This window comes from Hemicordylus capensis, chromosome 2 (assembly GCF_027244095.1).
Source record: "Hemicordylus capensis ecotype Gifberg chromosome 2, rHemCap1.1.pri, whole genome shotgun sequence".
Lineage (NCBI taxonomy): Eukaryota > Metazoa > Chordata > Lepidosauria > Squamata > Cordylidae > Hemicordylus > Hemicordylus capensis.
Genome location: NC_069658.1, coordinates 156712071 through 156735915, shown reverse-complemented (window position 1 = coordinate 156735915; position 23845 = coordinate 156712071). Strand labels below are relative to the sequence as shown.

Below are 23845 nucleotides of genomic sequence, written 5' to 3'. Positions count from 1 at the left end.
CATCTATATTTGCTCTCATATAAATATTTTCTTCATATTTTACCATCATAATCCTTTAGTTCATTACTCAAACAAATTCCCCGACTGTTATTTTTATATTTCAGGCCTCACTGATAGGTTCAAATTTACATTTGCATTGTTTTTCCTGTACCACAAAGAGGGTTTCCAGTCTTCTAGAAAACTTGCTAAATGGCCATCCCTTACTAATACAATAAATTTAGAAATTTCTCTTTTCTTTCGGGATTTCTTCATTGGTTATACCCAACAAAAAGGGTTCAAATCTCTTGTGAGAGTCTTTTTAAATTATCCTAAGGCCTCTTTACTTCTCTGCAGGACTACCACATGTGATAAAGGGATCCCTCGCTTTCTTTACATCTCCAATGCTTATTAGATACATTTTGTAAATTAAAGCTAATTTCTTAGGTATTAAATGCCATACATCAATTTTATCAAATTTTCTTTTACATTATAACACACTGTGAGTTTGAGATCTTTCTTCCACTGCTTCTCCCAGACCTCTAAATTAATATTATAACCTAATTCTTGTACCCACTTTCCCATTACAGTGGTCCCTCGACTTACGAACTACTCGACATCCGAATTTTTTGACTTACGAACGAAAAAAGTGGCCGCACGCTTACGAATTTTTCGACATCCGAATGGAAAACCGTTGGTGGTTTTAGATGCGGTTTCCTTGACTTACGAATTTTAGATGTGGTTTCCTCGACTTTAGAAAACTGCTTCTCCCATGGCGCTTTGCATATGGGAGGCTTTAAAACCCCTGTGCCATGCTTCCAGACCTCTGTGGGTTGTACGAGGCATGGAGTGAGGAGGTGCGGAGCGGCGTTGGAGAGAGAGAGAGAGAGAGATTTGGAGCCAGTTGGAGTTGCTTGGAGAGTGTTGGAGTTTCTTTTTCCTGCAATTCTCTACTGCTGGAAAGGTACTGTAGGTTGATTTTCCTTCTCTTTACTGTGGGGGTTGCGGGGGGGGGGGTCTTGTGTGTGTGTGTGTGTGTGTGTTCTTTCCATGCCATGTGTAAAATGTTAAGTGTCCTTAACATGTTCCAAAGCTGAGGTGTGTACAGTAATGCTTTAAAATGTTGGCTGAGGCATGTTCATTGTGTCTGCCTGTCTTTGAAAAGCACTGCAGTGACCTGCATCAGGTCCAAAAACTGTGTTGAGTAAGGTTTAGAAATGTTGGCTGAGGCTGAGGCATGTTGAGTGTGCCTGCCTGCCATTAAAGTGCCCTGAAGTGACCTGCATCAGGTCCCCAAAAAATGATAAAGTGCTCTTGTAAATGTTTATTGTTGAAAAGTAATGTTGCTGTGCAGTCTGCATGCCTTTAAAGTGCACTTGATAAAGAGTTTTGCACAAAAAACTGGGTGTCTGGGTCTTTTTCCTAGGCTCCGGAACGAATTAATCCGTTTCCAATGCATTCCTATGGGAAACCGCTTTTCGACTTACGAACTTTTCGACCTACGAATGTGCATTCGGAACGGATTAAGTTCGTAAGTCGAGGGACCACTGTATTAATTTTACCACTTCATCTCTTGTTTCTAGGGTTGTGCATTTTGTTTTGTTTTTCTGTTTTGTTTTTGGCCCAAATCCAAAATACCCCCATTTTGTTCTTTGTTCAAAACCAGCCAATCCGAAACACCCCAATTTTGTTCTTTGTTCGAAATTGCAAAATCCAAATCCGAAACGTTTTGGATTTTAAAAAATGGCCCCAGGGAAAAACTAGTGGGTGGGGGTGGTAGTGCCCAATGGGTGGAAAACTACCACCCAAATGTCAGAGGAATTGGGCAAAGGGCTGGGTTTGGGTGAATGTTTAAAGTATAGGACTTTTCCCTTAGGGAAGAATTGAGGTTTTAGCAAAAGTATAGCTTCATGTTGGGGGGGGAGGGGTGGCCCAGAGCACAGTAGGGTGGGTGGTAGTGCCCAGTGGGGGCAAGGAAGCTGCCAGAATTATTTCAAAGGAATTGGGCAGAAGGATGATTTTTAAAGATGTAATGGAGTTTGGGTGTCTGTAAAGTTCTTCCCCATAGGGAATGATGGACCTCCATAATTCCTGCCCCATAACTGCACTTGGGGGGGCACCAGGGTGTCCCAGAGCGAGTGGTGGTGTAGACCACATAGGGTGCCAACCACCCCCATGGGTTGCTAACCCATGGGGTACTGGGTTCTGTTTTTTCTGAGATGTTTTGAGTGTAGATTCAGATTATCTGGTAGCATATGAGAGTGGATTCATGGTTTGTCATTGAAAATATCATCTGCTACCAGAGAATCTACACTCAGAACACCTCAGAAACAACAGAACCCAGCACCCCATGGGTTAGCAACCCATGGGAGTGGTTGGCACCCTATGTGCACTACACCACCACTCACTCCCAGCCACCCCTGTGCCCCCCAGGTGGAGTTATGGGTCTGCTGAAACTTCCATCATTCCCTCGGGGTGCTTAAAGAAGTGTAAACTTCCAACAATTCCTAAGAAATCAGCCCTTTGCCCTATTCCTTTGGAATCTGGGTTGTGGCAGGCACCCCTTAGGGCACTGCCACCCAACCCACTGTTTTGCCCCTCAGGCCCCCTTTCTGCCCCCAATCCACCCCAAATAACATCAACATCACACATCATTAACAGCAAAGCTTTGGAAAAAATCAGGCAGATTTCCAAAGGTCATGCACATCCACATCCACCCACCCCCGAAATGCAATTGATCTACACACAACAGTGTAAAACAACAACAATGAAATACACACTGCCCCACTGGGCAATGAGGGTAAAATTTACCCTTAAATTTGCTTAAAAGGAACAAAGAGGCAATTGCCAGCAGATCAGCCCATGCTATCGCTGGCCAATCTGTGGGCTGGAAGGGCTGGAAATTCAAACAGATGTCAAAACTCAAAATGGAGACTGAAGGAGAAAGACTGAAGGAGAAAGACTTTCTGCGATTGCAAAATGGAGTTTCAAAACAGCCGAAACAACAAAACATTTTGTATCCGAAACAGGGACATTTTGTTTTGGCTACAAAATTTTCTGTTTTGAGCATTGGGTGTTTTGTTTTGGCTGCAAAACAGCCGAAATGGCTTGTTTTGTTCACAAAACGTTTTGTATCCAAAACGAAACGCACATCCCTATTCCAGAGCAGCTCCATCCCCTAAGGGAAATATCTTACAGTGATCACACATGTGGTCTCCCATTCATAGGCAACTGTGGCAGACCCTGCTTAGCTAAGGGGAAAAGTCATGCTTGCTAACACATGTGGTCTCCCATTCAAATGCAACCAGGTTGGACCCTGCTTAGCTAGGGGGGCAGGCCATGCTTGCCACCACAATACCAGCTCTCTTCACTAGACCAGCTTTCCTCTCTATGCAAGAACATCATCCTCTATGCAAGAACATAGCCTGGGACTCTAGTCCGATCTAGAATGGGCCCCATCCATATATGCTTCTATCCATTCTGAAAATAAAGCCAGCCACTCCAGAACAAATGGAGGCAGGCCCATATTAGAACTGCTTTGAATCAGAGCTTCATATGTTCATAGAATCTGCACTCGAGGCTCTGAGGAAGAGAGCTGGTCTTGTGGAAAGGAGCATGGATTGTTCTTTTTGCTATGCAGGGTCCATGCTGGTTTGCTTTTGGATGGGTGACTACATCCAAGAGCCAGCGTGGTGCAGTGGTTAGAGTGCTAGACTAGGACCGGGGAGACCCGAGTTAAAATCCCCATTCAGCCATAAGACTTGCTGGGTGACTCTGGGCCAGTCACTTCTCTCTCAGCCTAACCTACTTCACAGGGTTGTTGTGAGGAGAACCTCAAGTATGTCGTACTCCGCTCTGGGCTCTTTGGAGGAAGAGCGGGATATAAAATGTAAAAATGAGTAAAATACATGGGAGCACTCTCTGCTGTAAGATATTCTCCTTCAGGCAGGGGTGGGCAACCTTGGCTGTCCACCTGTTGAGGAACTACAACTCCCATCATCCCCAGCTAAAATAAATTGTGATTGGAGTTCCTGGTATGGTTTCTGAAAACGCCCTTTCTTTATGTCCCTGGGGACATTTTTCATTGTGATTTTCTGCTACCACGGTCTGATTTTGATCCAGGGCAAAGCAAACAGCTTCTTCCAAAATCCTTTACGCACATTTCTCCTATGATCATTGGACTGACTTGAGCAACTCAGATTCTCAGGGGAGACACGACCTGGAAAGCAAGCCAATGACCGTAAGGCAAATTTGCATGGGGGGTGTCACTCTTTGGCTCCAAAGGATTGAAGAGCCGACATGGAAGGTCCCACCCTGTTATCTGATGGAATCAGAAAGCTCGCTCTTCAAGAGAGAGCTTACCATGGCCCGGGCTCCGTGCTTTGTCACCAGACCCCGGCCCCCAAGAAGACACGGACAACAAATGTAGTGGGTAAAAGGGGTCACAGCTTTATTGATAAACTATAATTGGATTAGCGGACTGGATAGGGTTAAGCCCACCTCCCCAAGACAGTGCGGGGCCTAGCAATGACCGGGTTTGGACTACCGTGTCCTCCCCCGTGCCTTGCTTGGGCGACACACCCTGGCTCAGGAAGGCAGCAGGTGGAAAACCTTCTCCCTCCCCTTCATGGCCAACCCTCAAGGGGGCCTGGATCCTTCCAGGTCTTCGCACACCCCAGACCGCACAGCCCATCGGTATGTGAAGTGCCTGAAGCAGGTTTCATGGCGAATCATCCTCCCTAGGCTGCACAAACCACAAGGGAAAGATTGACCAATCACCCATTTTGACAGTCCAAGGGTGCTCACCAATGTTCCATCCCATCTACTTACCACCCATCCCGCGCTGTCCCTGCCAAGCCATGACCTAACTATCTAACCATTGATGCTAGGGTAGCAGGACGGAGTAGGCGGAACAACCCCTCAACATGGCTAATGCGTTGGGAGCCAAAAATTCCTACTCGGCCCCCAGGGAGGGCAACCAGCCTCTAGACTCGTTCTACTCCTAGGGGAAGGAGGGTGGAGGAATCACGCTCCAAATTGATCCTTCGGGATGGGGAGCTGCCGGAGCAGCAACCTTAGCCCCGCCCACCAGACGCTGAGGCCCAATCTGGAGCCTCTTGGGGCCCGTGCTAGGGAGATGGGACAAATCACCCTTCCCCCAGCACAAGGCCAGGGGAAGGGGCATTCTTGCCCTTCTCAGTTATTACTCAGGTAAGGGAGTAGAGGACTCTCTTAACATTGGCTTCCAGGCCAATGACAAAGAATCTATTTCTATTGTCTATTTATGCTTCAATCAAGGTCCAAAATATGTCTTTCTCTACCCAAGAACATAGTCTGGAACTCTGGGATTGTTTAGAGACAGGCCTCGTTCATATGCGGTTTCATCCATCAAGAAGAAAATGCACCCTCTGTAACAAACAAAATTAATCAGTGGAAGAGTGTGGTATATCCTCCCAATGGCCATTTATTGCCTTTCATTTTTCATTCTTTTTTGAGATTAGCTAACATTTATTACAGTCCACGACCAGAAAACAAAAACAGAAACAAAAAGAAAAAATATATACAATTACAGGAAATGAATGCAACTTATGGCAACTTACATTGCATCAATTTATGGTTTTACGTTTACATTAAATCATGGATCAAGCTTGGTCTCATGCCATTGAGGTCAACCTTGACCTCATGTCATTGGCTCAGCTCAGGTATCACCTCCTCCAGTGGAGGAGTTCCATTTCGACCACAGCCAATGAGCGTGAGCAGATTTGCATGGTGGACCATTCTTCAGTTCCTGGGGGATGTAAGAAAGAAGAAGGAAGATTCCAGACAGATCTACACTCTTGCCTCACCTTTCACCACCATGCCCTGGTCCCTGTTTCTCCTCACGTTTCTCAGTTACGCCTCAGGTAAGGGTGTGGAGAGGATGCAGTTTGCATAAGCTGAAGCACAGACTGCAGAGCAATTGATGCTCTGTATTTAAGGGAGAAACCTAGCGATGATGTGCTATCTGAGAGCAGAGAGAAGGTACTAAGGCCATGATTGCTGTTCTGTGTTTCTTGTAAAGGTGTCAGGACACAGCCAACGGTGAATCAGCTGGCCACTCAGTCCGTGTCCCTGGGCCAAACCGTTAAACTATCCTGCACAAGACACAGTGGTAATAACTGGGGTGACTACTTCTACTGGCATCAACAGAAGCCTGGACAGGCCCCTCACCTTCTGATTTACGACACCAGGAAGAAGGGAGTAGGGGCCTCAGATCAGTTCACTGGGTCTGCATCGGGGAATACTGGCTATTTAACCATCACAAACATCTAGGTTGCAGATGAGGCCAATTATTACGGTGGTTACGTTCTCAAAATGTGTTTTAATAGGACTTGTATGGCTATTTATTTATTTATGGCATCTATGAATCATCTATGAAGATCAAAAAACTCCAAAAGGTGTTTAGCATACACAGCAAATAGTGTGTTCTGTTTCTTTATTTGAATCCTACATTGCTATATAGCTTAGATTTGAAAAATATTTCATCTCTTCACCTACATTACCTTGCAGAAGCTGCTATCTGTCTGTATAGAAAGGAGTGAGCTAGATGGACCAGTGGTCTGATTTAATATAAGGCAGCTTCCTATGTTCCTAGAGGAACACGTATTTTCAGAGAGGTTATGAAGCTCCAAGCCACCTAATGGCACAGTGGGGAAGTAACTTGCCTAGGGAGCCAGAGGTTGCTGGTTCGAATCCCCGCTGGTATGTTCCCTAGACTATGGAAACCACCTCTATTGGGCAGCAGCAATATAGGAAGGTGCTGAAAGGCATCATCTCACACAGTGTGGGAGATGGCAATGGCAAACCTCTTCTGTATTCTACCAAAGAAAATCACACAGGGCTCTGTGGTCGCCAGGGGTCGCCACCAGCTTGACGGCACAACTTTACTTTACTTTATGACGCTCCAGCAGAGCCATTGATCACAGAACAAATTTGCATCAAGGGGCTTTTCTTCAGCGATGGAGGATTTAAGGAAGGAAGGGGGAGATCCCGCATGGTTCTCTGTTGACTTCAGGCAGTTAAACTGCTCTAGAGAGCTCACCATGGCCTGGACTCTGTTATTCTTGATGCTTCTCCATTACTGCTCAGGTAAGGTAATGCAGGGCCCGCATCACATTGCTCTCTGACCACAAAGCAATTTATCTTCAGTATACATCGGGAAAATGATTATGTGATATATGAAGACAGCATTAATGTACGGATATCTTGACTGTTGGTTTGTCTTTTTTGTAAAGGTGTCCATTCCCAGGCAAGTGTGACTCAGCCTGCCTCCCAGTCTGCGTCCCTGGGGCAAACAGCAAAACTCACCTGTAGGAAAAGCAGTGGTGGTTGCTGAGGCAGCTTTTACTGGTATCAACAGAGATCTGGACAGGCCCCTCGCTTTGTGCACTGTAGTGGTTGCAGCAGAGGAGAAGGGATCCCAGCTCGGTTCACTGGTTCTGCCTCTGGAGACAACGGCTATTTAACCACCACCAATATCCACGCTGAAGATGAGGCCGATTATTACTGTGCTATCTGGTATAGCACAGTGGTAGAGCAGAATGGGGAACTGAGAGAAAAACCTTCCCTTGTCTTCCCCTGAGTGGAGAAGAGAATCAGAGCTTCCCTTGCAGTTTTCCCAAAGGTGCACCGAGGTGATTTTGGAGCCTGGAACTGAAGGCCTTTGGAGCCCCTGCCGCCCCCCCCCACTGCAAGTTAAGCACCATCCCTTACACACACACACACACACACACACACACACCATGACACATGCAGTATCATTTACATGTGGGTTCTTTAGAATGCAAACAGAAACTGAACTCACAAGAATGTATGAATAAAAAACAGTTATATTTATGGAAATATGCATTAGCAGGAACATTTCAACACGCAGCGTAACATATTTCCATCATACATATTTCATTCCCCACTCCCCCCATTGTCTTTAAAGCAGAAGTCAACTCCAGTGCAGGAAACAGTCATGCTCGGTCGCCTGGAAAACAATGGGCCAGGATAGACTAAAAAGGATGTTGGGGCCCCCAGGATGTGTGGAGGCCTTGGAGTTCACCCAGAAATCCAGGGGTAAGAGTGCCTCTGAATGTTCCCTCTGATCTTTTTCATCTGTGCGCGGAATGAGTTTTGTTCTGAGTGGAAGAATCAAGGCAGTGTGCGCCTGATCAGCACACAAAAGTGGAATCCTTGTCCCCAGACCCCAGCCCAAGAAGACACGTAGACTTAGTATGGGTAAAAGGGCCACAACTTTATTAACTGTAACAAAAGACATGACGAACTGGAACACCAGGTGATTAATCACCCTTAGAGAACAGTGCGGGCCAAGAGGACCGGGTTAGAACTCTGACGTCCTACCCAGCACCTTACTGGGCGACACACCCTGGCTCGGGAAACGGGCAGGTACGCCCCGCCCAATTCCTTCAAAGCCAAACCCCCCCTTTCGTAAGAGAGGATCTGGATACTTCAAGGTCTTCGCCCACCCCGGACCGCTCAGCCCAAAGGTTGGTGAAGTCCTGAAGCAGGTTTCATGGCAATCCATTCTCCCCGTGCCGCACAGGCCACAAAGGAGCGATTGACCAGTCACCCGTTTAAATATCCAAGGGTGCTCACCGATGTTCTAATCCTCGAATTACCACCCCGCCCGCACTGTTACTGCCATTGTGACCGGCCTAACTCTAACTATACACCTGGAACACAGAACGGAGTAGGCGAAAAAAAACCCCAACAGTGGCCAATGCGTTGGGAGCCAAAAATTCCTACTCGGCCCCGTTGGGCGACCAGTCGCTAGACCCGCTCTATACCAGGGAGGGAGGGAGGGGAATGCCTGTCCCAAACTGAGGAGCACGGGGCGGGGATCATCCCGGCAAAACCCCGCCCCCTGACCCAAAGGGCCAATCGGCCCGCTTCTTGGGCCTCGTGCAGAGCGGGGCTGAGACAAACTCCCTCCCCTTTGCACGAGGCCAAGGGGAGGGGGATTTCTGTAGTCCTGAACACGTAATGTAGGTTCTCTCTCGGCCCATTGCTACTGTCATCAGAGTCATGGGGAGGATGCAGTCCACCGAAGGATTCGTAGAAGCCAGCCTTGAGAGCGTCTCTGCTGTTCTCCAGCCTTTTCAGCTCCCCTTCCATCTCTGGGCTTGGGTCTGTTCAGCTCAGTTTGGGGGCAGAATCGGAACAAAAAGAGAGAAGGTGCTTAATATACGGCTGTTCAAGTCTGCATCAGTTGTGTTGGACATGGCCTGAGATGGGCCACGTTGGAGGGTGTCGGGGATCAGCCAACCCCGACGTTGGGAAGCCTACATTGAGTCAGAGTTCCCCAACACCATCCGGGAATTCCCGACCCATTTTAGAGCTCCATGTGGTGGTGGGGCTCCACATTTTGTCACTGATTGGGGCTGGGGGGCTGCGGGGGGGATGGTTCCATTTGCCCAAATGCCTGCTCACCCATGCATCTTTTATGTAAGATATTTCTTACTTTTTGCCTTTTATTTCACTTACCATTTGAAAAAGAAGGCAGAAGATTACCTCAGTTTCACATCACTTCCCCAGCGATTCTCTGATGTTACATCACTTTTCTTCTGCATTCACTCTGAGAGTACAATTTCCAGGTTACTTTAAAAATAATAATAATTTTGTTTTTAAAAGGAAGGTCCGATTCAATTTTAATTAAATATACAGAGTCTGGTCATCCTTACTACTTCTGGGCCCATTTTCAGAGTTCCCCAGGTAGTTGTCCCAACACCCCCGCCCCCATCTATTTTTTCCTTTCACGATAGATTTCTATGGTGATCCTTGCTGATTTAAAAAATCAGCAGTTTTTGTGACCCTTACCTTTTGAAGGGACTGCAAGAGCCCGGACTGGCATCTGGAGTTCCTAATCCGACCTGATATTTGCAGTCATTCACTGCCATACTTGCTATTAGGACAAATCTTCAGCACAGGTTCTCCAAGCAGTTTATGTAGATAAAATATGAAAGACGGCTCCCAAAGGGCTCGCAATCTAAAAAGGAAGATGGTAGACCCCAGCAACAACCCCGGGAGGGGGACAGTTGCTCCCCCCAATCCGCTAAATAGAAAAGAATCACTGAACAGAATTGATTGATCGGATCAGGACAGAGAAACAGAGATATGGCATGCATGCGTCACTCTTAAAAGTTGCAGTAACAACAACAACAGCAATAACAATAATAAGGATAATACCTTTGAGGTAAAAAGAGCTCCGATGGATGGAGTGCACTGTCCTTCTCTCCAACACTGTTTTCCAGATCTAAAATTCTGACCAAGCAGCAGAAGTCTGCAACAATAAAAGTGAGACCTCATGCAGGTTGGGACCTATCTGTCCTGCAACCTCCCACCCACTGTGAAGCGAATGCATGGTTTATGGTTTTATTTGGGGAGAAGCATCTCCATCAGCATCCCACAGAGAAGAGATCCATAGCGATTTTAACAAGCAAGCTACCTTTAAAAAGGAGAGGCCTCTGGAAACCTCTGGCGATGCTGACAACTAGGAATGTGCATCTCTGGTTGGAATAGCTTGGAAAAGAATTCAAGTTAATGCAGAAAGACATACATCCAAGTCAGTTGAAGTTTTGTTTTTGTTTTTGTTTTGTTTTTTAATTAAGCCAAGAAGCCGTGGTGGGTTAGTCTGGGGAGATGTGTCTGGGGGAGCAAAAAAGTGGGTCTGGAGCGGGGGCGGCAATATCACAGGTAGCGGGCAGAGGGAGGTATGGCGGTGGGAGTTGGGCAGGCCGTTACAGGGGAAAACGGTCCAGGCAATTGAGGCCTGTTCCTTTTTCTGGCCCTTCTCCCAACCCTCTGACCCTAGGGAGCTCTGGGAACACTCCTTCGAGGATTAGGGTGCTGCTGCTGAATGCCAGGTCAGTTAACGCAAAAACATCTCTCATCCACGATCTGATTGTGGATGAGCGTGCTGACCTGGTATGTGTGACGGAGACCTGGTTGGATCCGCTGGGCGGGGTCGGTCTCTCTCAGCTTTGTCCTCCAGGTTTCCAGATCGTGCAGCAGCCCCGCCTCGAGGGTCGGGGAGGAGGCGTTGCAGTCATCTTTCGAGAGACCCTCCCTGTTTCCAGGTGCCCGGTCAGGCAATCTCAGAATTTTGAGTGTTTGTCCTTGAGGGTGGGCCTCCGAGATAGGCTGGGGATTCTGCTGGTGTACCGACCACCCCGCTGCACTTCAGTCTCCCTACCTGAGCTGGCGGGGGTGGTCTCGGAGGTGGCCTTGGGTTCCTCCAGGCTTATTGTTTTGGGGGATTTCAATGTCCACGCTGAGGCCCCCCTAGTGGGTGCGGCTCAGGATTTCATGGCCTCCATGGCAACCATGGGCCTGTCTCAATTGGTATCGGGCCCTACCCACGTGGCGGGACACACTCTGGATCTGGTTTTTGCCGACTGGGAAATAAATGATCTGGAGGTGGGGGAATTTGAGACCACTCCCTTGTCATGGACAGATCATCACCTGGTGGGGTTTAGTTTGACTGCTCCGTCTGCCCTCTGCAGGGGTGGTGGGCCGATTAAGATGGTCCGCCCCCGGAGGCTTATGGATCCGCTTGGATTCCAGATGGCCCTCGGGGAGTTTCCAGTGTCCAGAGCTGGTGACCCTGTCGACGCCTTGGTTGATCTCTGGAATGGAGAGATGGCCCGGGCTGTTGACACGGTTGCCCCCAAGCGCCCTCTCCGGCTTAGTGGAGCCCGTTCCGCTCCTTGGTTTTCCTCGGAGCTTAGGGCGATGAAGCAACTCGGACGACGGCTGGAGCGACGCTGGAGGAAGAGTCGTCACGAATCTGATTGAACACGGGCTAGAACCCATTTTAGGGACTACGCCGTGGCGGTGGGGGCGGCGAAGAAACGTTTTTTCTCCGCCTCCATTGCGTCTGCTCAGTGCAGGCAAACAGAGCTGTTTCGTGTGGTGAAAACATTGCTCCACACATCCCCCCGGACAATGGGGGAGGAGCCATCTACAGCTCTTTGTGATCGGTTTGCCTGTCACTTTGCAGATAAAGTCGCTTGCATCCGTGCTGACCTGGACTCCAGAGTTTTGGCAGTTCCGGCAGACGTGCCTTTGGCACCATCTGGTCCCGTTGTGTTGGATTCTTTTCGGTTGGTGCGGCCTGAGGATGTGGACAAGATCCTGGGCAGTGTGCGGGCGACTTCGTGCGCTCTTGACCCTTGCCCTTCATGGCTAATAAAAGCTGCCAGGGAGGGGACAGGCAGATGGCTGGAGGTGATGGTTAATGCTTCATTAAGGGAGGGCAGGATGCCATCGTGCCTTAAGGAGGCGGTGGTAAGACCTCTATTAAAAAAGCCCTCCCTTGATCCCTCCAGCATGGACAACTATAGACCTGTGTCTAACCTGCCCTTTTTGGGCAAGGTGATGGAGCGTGTGGTGGCGTCCCAGCTGCAGAGGGTCTTGGATGATACGGATTATGTGGACCCTTTTCAATCTGGCTTCCGCCCCGGGTATGGGACTGAGACTGCCTTGGTCGCTCTAGTGGATGACCTACGCCGGGAACTAGAACCCTGTTGGTTCTGCTGGACCTCTCGGCGGCGTTCGATACCATCGACCATGGTATCCTTCTGGGCCGCCTCTCGAGTATGGGAATCGGAGGCACTGCGTTGCAGTGGTTCCGGTCCTTTCTTGAGGGGAGGGTCCAGAAGGTGGTGCTGGGGGACTACTGCTCGGCCCCGTGGCCGTTGGCCTGTGGGGTCCCGCAGGGTTCGGTCTTGTCCCCCATGCTGTTTAACATCTACATGAAGCCGCTGGGAGAGGTCATCCGGGGATTTGGACTGAGTTGTCAGCAATATGCGGATGACACTCAGCTCTATCTCTCCTTGTCATCTGATCCTAGGGAGGCGGTGGATGTCCTGAACCGGGGACTGGAGGCCGTGATGGGTTGGATGTGGGCTAACAAACTGAAATTGAATCCGGATAAGACGGAGGTGCTGTTGGTCAGTAGGAGAGCCAATCGGGATGTGGAGATTTTACCAGTTCTGGATGGGGTTGCACTCCCCTTGAAGGAACAAGTACGCAGCTTGGGGGTACTACTGGACCCATCTCTGCTCTTGGAAGCTCAGGTGGAGGCGGTGGCCAGGGGTGCCTTTGCACGGCTTCGGCTGGTGCGCCAGCTGCGTCCCTTTCTCGAGAAGGCAGATCTGGCCACAGTTACCCACGCCTTAGTCACGTCGCGGCTGGATTACTGTAACGCGCTCTACGTGGGGCTGCCCTTGAAGAATATCCGGAAACTGCAGCTAGTGCAAAACGCGGCAGCGAGGGTGTTATCCAGAGCTGCCCGTTGGGAACATATCACCCCCATTTTGAAAGAGCTGCACTGGCTACCGGTTCGTTTCCGGGTCCAATTCAAGGTGCTGGTTTTGACCTTTAAAGCCCTAAACGGTTTGGGCCCAGGGTATTTGAGGGACCGCCTGCTCCCAAGGGTTGCTGCCCGCTTGACGAGGACATCTGAGGGGGCCCTGCTCCGGGTGCCGACAATGAGAGAGGCCCGGCTGTCGTGCACTCGGGACAGGGCCTTCTCTGTTGCTGCCCCCAGACTCTGGAATGCTCTCCCAGTGGTCATTGGCTCCTCGGACTCCATCATGGCTTTTAGAAAGCTTGTAAAGACTTGGCTTTTTACCCAGGCTTTTACATAATCGTTTTTACTGCTGCTTCTGGGTGTTTTTATTTCTTGTATTGTTTTATGCCTGTTTTTATATGTTTTTATACTCTTAGCATGTTGTTTTTATTGTGTTTTTATTGTATGTTTTTAACTTTTGTAAACCGCCTTGGGGCTATATTTTAACGAAAGGCGGTATAAAAATGCAAAAATAAAAAATTTTTTAAAAAAAGTTAGGATGACTTCCACAGTGGCCGGTAGTCAGGGATCATGGGAATTGTAGTCAAACATCTACAGGAGGGCCGGAGTGGTGCCACTCTGGATTATGGGATAACCACAGTTGGGATACCTACTCTTTATCGTTCTGCAAAAAAAAAAGGAATACTGTAGAGCTGCAATCGGTGCAGCAGAGGGAAACTGAAATGATCGAGGGGCTGATCTTGCCCTTACTAAAGTGCACGTGATGAATGTAGAGTTTATTCTGGCTTTCTTCTTAGCTTCTCCCAACCTATGTAGGAGAGTCGCGAAGAAATGTCAGTGCCGAACTTAAAAAATAAAATAAATTGTCATCTGGCATGGAAAATGCCCAGTACAGATGGGGCTTCATCAAACCAGTCAGGCCCAGTTACTCACCCCATCCTCATCACAGGACCCCCGCCTTCTTTGGTGATCTGCCTTCCTCAACTTAAGCAGGTGCATTCACCTCCGCTCAATCTTGTGTCAATTTCTCAGGCCGGGCGTTCTCGCAATCCGTGTCTGAAGAGTCTTGAATGCTAAAATGCTAAACATCGTCTTCAACAAAGACACAACCTTCCAAAAGGCTTTCTGTGTCTGTGCAAGATAGCATGGTTGCCGCCTAGGCTGCAGGCACCTCTCTTGCTGACAAGGCAATCAAACTATTTCTTTAGTCAAGACAGTTCTCAAAACCCTTGCATGACACAACCAATTTAAACATTGGCATGTGAAATGATTCCTTCCATTTTATCAATAGATAGAAAAGCATCAAAACCTTGAGCCCAGCATTCAAAATCAATGCTTTCCTTGAGTAAGGAATAAGGATCCGAGATGGCCATGAGCGCACTAAAGAAGAACTCATCTCTTCATGGGTCACTCAAGACTTGGGACACAGCGCATATAAAACACGCAACGTGATCCATTTGATTCAGACTTTATCATGAACATGAATAAAAGTGGGTGGTCAGTCGATCCAAATTTAACACTACACCCCTGGCTGAAAAATATGTCCACGAGGCCCTGACAGAATTTAAAGACACCAATTGTCTTGCCCAGTTGAGCCATTGGAGATTCCAAGCTCACGGGACTCCAGTCCACTGGCTTAAAGCTGCCCAAACATGGAATTTTAAAAAAATGGTATCATGCCCAATTCACTCTAAGGGAACCTAGAGATTGTGTGCTCAGTCAAGCTGGGGGATGCAATTTAAAAATCGAGGCCCACACAGGCCCTGATCTTGCCCAATTCCATACAGAATTTAAAAACCCTAGAGGTCTTGCCCAATCAGAATACAATTGTAAAGGTCAAGCTGGGGGATGCAATTTAAAAATCGAGGCCCACACAGGCCCCGATCTTGCCCAATTCCATACAGAATTTAAAAACCCTAGAGGTCTTGCCCAATCAGAATACAATTGTAAAGGTCAAGCTAGGGGATGCAATTTAAAAATCGAGGCCCACACAGGCCTTGATCTTGCCCAATTCCATATACAATTTAAAAATCCTAGAGATCTTGCCCAATTCGATCAAGACAGAATTTAAAAACCCTAGAGGTCTTGCCCAATCAGAATGCAAATTTAAATGTCCAGACACACATTGTGGTCCGAACCTTGCCCAATCAGTCTGGGAATATCTCTCGTGCCATAACAGAGGCACCCCAGGATGTGTGCCCTACTGTTCAACATCTCCTGGCATCAATGAAAATGTGGTGCTTTAACTGTCAAAAAGAGAGAATAAACCCAAGGTGGTCTGGAAGCTTACTGGGCTATAACAACAACAACAACAACAACAACAACAACAACAACAACATGAAGCTGACCTTGTTTCCAGTTGTAGCTGTTCCTCAGAAGTAACTGTAAATGATACAGACATTGTGTTAGGCAATGTTCTGAGTAATTGTTCATTTCACCCTTTGGCCAAAAGCTTGGGGCAATGTCCATCCATCTCTTCCTGTGCTCCCCACTCATGATTTAACCTCACCACTGTCTCATAAGGTAGGGAAAGAAGCAAGAGATTGCTCAAGTTTCCCCCATGGACCTTTAGTCTGGGTGAGGTTTGGAATCCAAGTCCTGATCAGATACTAACGCCTGGCACATCGGTTGGGTTGCTTTGAAAGCTGCAAGGTCAGGGCAAGATGGAAACCCTGAGGGAGGAGGAGACCAGTCATACTGTTCTCCCTGCTCAAACTGGGCCAGGGTTCCAATGCTTACTGTGGCTGGTCAAGGCCTGCTTTGAACAGGGCTGGTGGGCGAGTCTGCTCTGGCTTTGGGGCCAGGAAGAGGAGGAGTCATTTTTTACAGCTTGCTCGGTCCCCACTGCATGGGGTGTGTGCCCCAATTTCATGGTGCCTGGGGAAACTAGAGCCTGGTATTTTGCCACATTTGGAATACTTACAGTGTATCGTTCCGGTTGGCAGATTACCAAAAAAGCGATACTGTCGAACTGAAGAAGGTGCAGCAGAAGAGGGAAACTGAAATGATAAAGGGGCTGATCCTGCTCTTCCCAAAGTGGTTCTCCCACTGTAGAGTCTCTTCTCTCCTTCTTCTTAGCTTCTTCCGACCTCTGTAAGAGAGTCATTGAGAAATGTTAGACTGCCTTACATTTATCTACTAATTGGGCATCTGTTATGGAAGAAGCCCAATACAGATGGGGCATCATCCAACCAGTCAGGCCCAGTTACTCACCCCATCCTCACCACTGGACTCCTGCCGTCTTTGGTGATCTACCTTCTTCTCGTTAAACAGTGCATTCACCTCCGCTCAATCTTGTGTCAATTTCTCAGGCCAGGCGTTCTCGCAATCCGTGTCTGAAGAGTCTTGAATGCTAAAATGCCAAACATCATCTTCAACAAAGACACAATTTTCAAATAGAAGTTAGGTTGTTGTTTTTTGTCTGTGTGCAAGATAGCTTGATTTGCAGCTAGGCTGCAAGAACCTCTCTTGCTGACAAGGCAATCAAACTATTTCTTAGTCGAGACAATTCTCAAATCCCTTGCATGACACAACCAATTTAAACATTGGCATGTGAAATGATTCCTTCCATTTTATCAATAGACATTAAAACATCAAAACCTTAAGCCCAGCATTCAAACTCAGTGCTTTCCTTGAGTAAGGAATAAGGATCCGAGATGGCCTTGAGTGCACTAAACAAGAAGTCAGTTTAAAAATCCTAGAGATCTTGCCCATTTTGATCAACATAGAATTTAAAAACTCTGGAGGTCTTGCCCAATCAGAATGCAAATTTAAGTCTAGTCTCACATTGAGGTCTGAACCTTGCCCAATCCAGTCTGCAAATATCTCTTTTTATATAACAAAATAGACATAAAATTTATACTAATTTGCCACTAGCAAGCAATTATAGTCTTACCCACCCTTTGGCCAAAAGCCAGTAGATAGCAAGAGATTGGCCCCAATTCCCCCCAGCAAGCTTCAGGCTGAATGAGAATTGGGCCCCAGATCCTCATCTGATCCTTATCTCCTGACACTTTTCTTGGGTTGCTTTGAAAGGCACAGGAGGAGAGGTTGGTAACCCCCAGGGAAGAGAAAGGCCAGAAGGACAGTTATTCCTGCTCAAACAGGGCCAGGGTTCTATCATTGATGGTTGCTGGGTAACAGTTGCTGCTCAATGGCTGCTTTGAACAGGGTTGTTTGTCTTCTAGTGGTAGTTTTCCAGTGCCTGCTCTGCCCCCACAGCATGTGGGGTGTGCCCCATTTCATGGCGCTTTGGGAAATGACCTTTTTGCTTTCTATGGGATTTTAGTTTTGGTTGGCCACTTTGGTGCCTGTGGAGAAAGGCAGGGCACAGATGTTCAAATAAAAGTCAAGTAATGATTAGCCCGGTCTGCTTGGAGAGGCAAGGTCCCCCTGTGGACTGAGCAACGGGGCACCCAGCAAAGCGGTGATGCCCTTTTGGTTAAGCAGGGGGAGAGCATCTGGCCCTGTCCAGCCCCACCACGGCATCCCTCCAGCGGCTCTTGATGGGGTCTCCCTTCTTTCTGCGTGGACTGTGAGCCCTCTGGGGACAGCAAACCTTACCCCTGTGCAAACTGCTCTGAGAAGAGTTTGCTTTTTGTTGAAAAACAGTATACAGATAATAGTAACATTAAAGAAACAAGAACTGAGGGCCATGGTGCTTTCTATCTTCTCAATAAAGATATATATTTTAAAATAATTATATGTGTTATTACTATTATTATTATTATATTTACACACAATCTACTAGATGTTATTGACTGCATTTGATTCATCATCATCATCATCATCATCATCATCATCGTTGCTACTACTAGTATCCCAGCTAAAAGAGCAAAGAGGCAACTTTAAAAAGTGGTGATTCTCTTATATGTAGCAGGGGGAGAGCAACTGGCCCTATCCATCTCCAGCACAGCATCCCTCCAGTGACTGTTGCTGGTGTCTATCTTATGTTTCTTTTTTAGATTCTGAGCCCTCTGGGGGACAGGGAGCCATTTTTAAAATTTATTCATATTTATGTAGACTACTTAAGAGGACTTCTGTTGGAAAGTGGTATAGAAATATTATAAGTATCAGCTTTCTTGCTTGTCCCTGTTTTTCCTGCTTGTGCCACTTTCTAGTTCCCAAGTGTTTCCCAATATAGTTTTTACTGGGGAGGGCTAATCCAGTCCTGGGCGAAGCTATAATTAAGCAGATGGACTAATAGCACAGCAGGAAAACGACTAGACTAGGGAGCCAGAGGTTGCCAGTTCCAATCCCCGCTGGTACTATGGAAAAAACCTCTATCGGGCAGCAGTGATATAGGAAGATGCTGAAAGGCATCATCTCACACTGTGCAGGAGATAGCAATGGTCAACCCCTCCTGTATTCTACCAAAGACAACCACAGGGTTCTGTGGTCGCCAGGAGTCGAGATTGACTTGATGGCACGCCTCACCTTTTCCAGTGGTTACCGAGGAATACAGGAAGGTCCTCAATGCTTTGCCTTCTCAGCGGGATGCTGCTGTCCCTCCGTGGCTTCCACAGTCCCTGGCTGCTCTGGCTAGTAGTTTCTTTCCTTGGTCAGCTTGGCTCTTTATATCCATGGCGCCACACACCCTGGAAGCTGCCATATACTGAGTCAGACCCTTGGTCCATCTAGCTCCAGATTGTCTCCTTGGACGGGCAGCGGCTTCTCCAAGATTGCAGGCAGGAGCCTCTCTCAGCCCTATCTTGGAGATGCTGCCAGGGAGGGAATCTGGAACCTTCTGCATGCAAGCCTGCAGATGCACTTCCCGGAGCGGCCCCTCCATCCCCTGAGGGGGGAATATCTTACAGGGCTCACATGATGTAGTCTCCCCTTCCGATGTAAACCAGGATGGATCCTGCTTAGCAAAGGGGACCATTCAGGCTTGCTACCAGCTCTCCTCCCCTTCCTCTCCAAGAACCCAAGCCGCCCAGCTGCCTAGGAGCCACCGTGAACCAAGAAGACCTCCAGCTGACAACACAGCCAGCTAGGAAAAGAGCTCCAGAGGGCCACCTGGGCCCTTCCAGCTTATGGCCACGCCCCCCAATGTGATGTCACTCACAGGCATATGTGGCTGGCATGCAGGAGGGCTCCCCGGGGAGACGGGTGCACCTGAGCTCACTGTCCCCTGACTCTAGTGGCAGCAGATGAGTCGGGCAAAAATGGTTGCTTTGGGATCCCCCCCCCTTCATGGAAGCCTCTTTACAGGTCTAATTTGGGCTGTTGGTGGTTGTGGTCTTCCAGGCAACACTGCCTCCAGGGTGGTGTCATGGTTAGAGTGTTGGACTAGGACTGGGGAGGCCGGGGCTCTAATCCTCATTCAGCCATGACATTCCCTGGCAGACTCTGGGCCAGTCACGTCTCTCTCAGCCTCGCCCACCTCACAGGGTTGTTGTGAGGATAAACACAAGCACGCACACTGCTCTGTGCTCCTTCGAGGAAAAGTGGGATGTTAAATACATACATACATACATACATACTCCACTGTGCCCCCTGGAGCTGTGGGGGGCAAGTCATTCAAGTCAGGGCATCACTTCTAGGGTCAAGGGATCCACTTTCCACTGCTCAATCTACAGCTGTTGCTTGAAGGGAGAGATCCCTTTGGTTCTCCACAGGAGTCCCCCAAACTTTGGTTGGCCGATAGAAGCCAGGAACAGAAGGGGTCTCTTCTGTCAGTGGAGGCTGGTGGGCAGGGCAATGAATGGGGCACAGCTGCGGGTAACCACAGGCCAACCCGGGACTGAGAATTCACACACACACACACTCCTCTTTATCACTCTTTGCTCCCAGAGGTCCTCAACCGGTGGTCCTCTAGATATTGCTGGACTAGAACTCGGGTTCATTGTTGGCCTTTGAGAGAGCCCTTAACACCTCTCTGTTTGGCCTGGGGGCTTTACAGAAAGGGCTGTTACCCCGAATCTCCTCCGGAGGAGAGAGTGTGCATTCATACTCCAGCCGTACATACCCCCAAGTCCATTCAAGCTCCTTACAGCAATGATGTGGACTTGAGGATTTTTATTCCAGACTATAAAACAGATATGATTCCAGCATTTCAGAAGGCAGGATTACCACCAAAGCACAAGTCTGGCAAGGTTGGTGGATAGTATACTCATGTTTGTCTGTAGTGCTTTGCCCCTCTTGGGTAAGCCCTCCTTTCAAAGTGTCTGCAATACAGATTTACCACAAGGTTTTACAGGGAGAATGTTTTCTGTCCACTCATGCGCACACACACCAGGGAAGCCTTATTCAGACATTATGTTGTACTAGTATTTTTCAGCCCGTTGAAATAGCGGGCGCTAGTTGCCTTCTCCACCTGTGTATAGAGCGGTATCTGTGGACAACGTACCCTCATTGTGCAAGTGTTGAACATAACACGTGAATCACTCTACCTGTGTACAGAGCGGTATCTGTGGACAACGTACCCTCATTGTGCAAGTGTTGAACATAACATGTGAATCTGGCTACTGAGTTCTCAACCTTGTGTTGCACTGTAGCATGCTAAGAAGCAGAAGCCCTGATGGGGCCATGCAGACAGGAACGGGCTTGTTTTTGGTTTAGCTGCCACCCCACTGATGTGCCTGAGTGCACCTCCTCACTTTCCCCCATATCAATGGACCACCTATGTCCATTCCATCGGGGAAATCTCCAGTGCATCACTTGGAAATGTGGTTGCCTACCTTCCGTCCTGATGCTTCATGTCCCAGCCCTCACTGACAAGGATCCTTTTACGTGTGTCCATCTGCTATCAGTGTTGGGGATTTTGTTCGTCTCTAACACTATGCTCAGTTTGTGCCTGAATTGTCTCCTCTGAAAGGAGTGCTGGTGAGTGTTGCTGCTGGCTCTCTCAAGAATTTCAGTGGCATAAGCATTATGATATACAGACACTAGGGGAAAGAAACATTCCCTAAAGCCTGATTTTACACGTTTACTGTGCAATGGATTCCCTTTCAATAGGATCTGGGCCCGGCAGGAGCCGCTTTTCGGTGGGTTCTTGGCACAGCTCTACAGTCATGCTCAGTGGCCTGCAGTCACCTGGACAGAGCAGTTGTGCAGTTTCTGTAGGCACAATTGCTGCCCGACTGAGATCGGGGCAAGAGTTTGGGGTGAAACTGTTGTGCAATTCGCCCTGCCCATTGGTTGCGGGCCTTTAGCATTCCATTCAGAATCCCGTCTCTACCTGTTAGGATCTCATCTCTACCTGCTGTTTCTAAGTTAACCTGCTAACTCAGAAACAGCAGTCTATTACCACTGGAGAGATAAAATGTACTAGTAAGTATTGAGGCCCTATCTAGAAACATCCATCTTTTGGGCTACCAACTCCAAATGGCAAATGGATAATATCCATGAGATATCTTGGAAAATATCCTCAAAGCCTGAAAATAGGGCAATAGTTTTGATCAATCTGGAAAAGCTTGTAAAGGAACTGAATATGAGATAGTATCCTTGTAACTTGTGATGTGAGTGTAGAGTGCAGTGACCTTCCACTTGCAGATCATCTCAATGGCCATTAAGTAAGATTGACAGGAACACACTCTGATCGTTGTTCTTACTTCAGGTTGATGAATGTGTGTCACATATTCACTGGATCATTGAAACATCGGGTGGTAACTCGCATCTCTGAATAGGCTCCCCTAACAACACCACAATTGCAACCTCCATATCACCTCAAGCGCAAAGCTTTTCCATGGAGTTGTTGTTTTGGACATTTAGCCATGAGCTGGGTGAATATGTATGTATGAATTAGCCTTTAAATTGTTTGCTTTTGGGGTCGGGGGGGGGATCAACATTCTTTCCATTTGGCTCTTGCATCTCTGCATATCTTCAAATCCACTAGAGACGTCTCATTCAAATTGTAGCAGAGGTTATATGCGCAAAGGTGACCAATTCAGATGTCGCATTTTCTCTGTTTTGTGTGTTTTCAGTGCTCAACTGCAGCCTCTATGAAATATTTTTGTTCATTCAAGGTGTATTTTTGTTTCCCTTACAAGTGGAAGACAGCTCGGAGCTCTCTTTTCAGGGAGAAGATGATGTGAACGTGTGGAATGGAGGAATACAGGCCAAATCGGGCAAGATATTCTAGTATGATTTGGGTTCCATGTCTGGGGGGAAGAAAATGAGCTACCTGACCACCCTAAGATGAAATGCTCCTCCCAGGAAGCACAGAGCATCTGTCTTGGTGGAGGGAGCGTAAACAAGAAAGAGCCCACCAGGCATCAAGCAATTGCATCGTCTGCAGCTGGGTTTTCAAACTGTGTTCTGGGGGACCCTGGGATCCCACAGAGGCATCTCAAGGGCTCCTCAATGAGAAGGTCAGGAATGGTGGGCATGTTCTGCCTGAAAGACAACCTGCTCTCTTCTTTTTAACCAACCTTGTGTTGGAGCTAGAAGAAAGAGTTAACTGTGTTTCAAACCACAGTCAAAGTCCAGGTGAGGAAACAGTGAGGCCCCTCATTTTGTGTTTCTTTTTCTATGTAAACTGCTTTGGAAAACATTTGTGGAAAAGCAGTCTATAAATAGTAGTAGTCCATAGTAAGAACCAGCTTCCCCCAGGAAGGCTGAAAGCAGGATGCCATCCATCCTCAGGCAGTCAAGCTCCACATTATTGACCCTTCCAAGAGAATCTACAATTCCTGGGGAATATCATCTGTATGTATGAGGGCCAGCTTGGTTCCAGCATTTTTCAAAAATGGTGCGGCATGCTTACAGCCAGAGCAGCGTTCTAGAGAGTGTGCTACACTTGGACTAAGACCACCTGTGACAAATGCTTGCTTTCCCATGAAACTGACTGAGTGATATTCCCCAGGAAGTGTTAATTCTCCTGGAAGGGTCAATAATGTAGAGCTATGACTGCCTGAGGATGGATGGCATCCTGCTGTCAGCCTTCCTGGAGGAAGCAGAATGTTCTTATTATTCGCTACTACCACCACTACTACTACTATATAGATCTTGCTTTTCCACAAAGATTGTGCTCCAGTTCATGGCAAGGCTTTTTCAAAAAATGCATTCCATTAACCCTCCTGTCCTTTATGTTACACAGGTCCCTGTTTTCCAAATCCACACTCTGTTGGACCGAGTTCATAGAACTCAGGGTACGTGTACCGTGTGAAGCCCTCCAGTACATCAAAGCCAACCATGGAAGATACCTGTGAAGGCATGGGACTAGAAGACCACACTACCCAATGTACAGGCCAATGGGATCTGTCCCATTGATGAATGGGAAGACATCATTCAGCTCGACTGACCTGTCTATAAGACACAACCACCTGTTGTGGCCCTTATACAGCCCTTCTTTCCCCCATCAGGAAGTCATGGCCAGAAGAAGTTTTCCATTCTGAGATGCTCCCTTCATTTTGCCAGAAAGACCCAATAAAGGATGTATTAATTGCGGGATTTTGTTTTCAGTATCACACAAAAATTGGTGTCTTTCACATTTTCATACCAAGGACAATACATTCTATTAATGTTTTATTTTTATATAATGTGTACTGTTTATTGTAAGCCTCCCAG

At 47.7% G+C, this 23845-nt stretch overlaps 1 long non-coding RNA gene across 1 annotated transcript; it reads right to left on the bottom strand.

Moving 5' to 3' along the window:
* Nucleotides 1–8233: 8233 nt before the first annotated feature.
* Nucleotides 8234–11475, bottom strand: LOC128345383 (uncharacterized). Its single transcript, XR_008316417.1, has 2 exons — nt 9838–11475; nt 8234–9618 (listed from the first exon to the last, which is right to left on the bottom strand). It is a non-coding gene; the product is annotated as an uncharacterized LOC128345383 (long non-coding RNA).
* Between the last annotated feature and the right edge of the window lie 12370 nt (nt 11476–23845).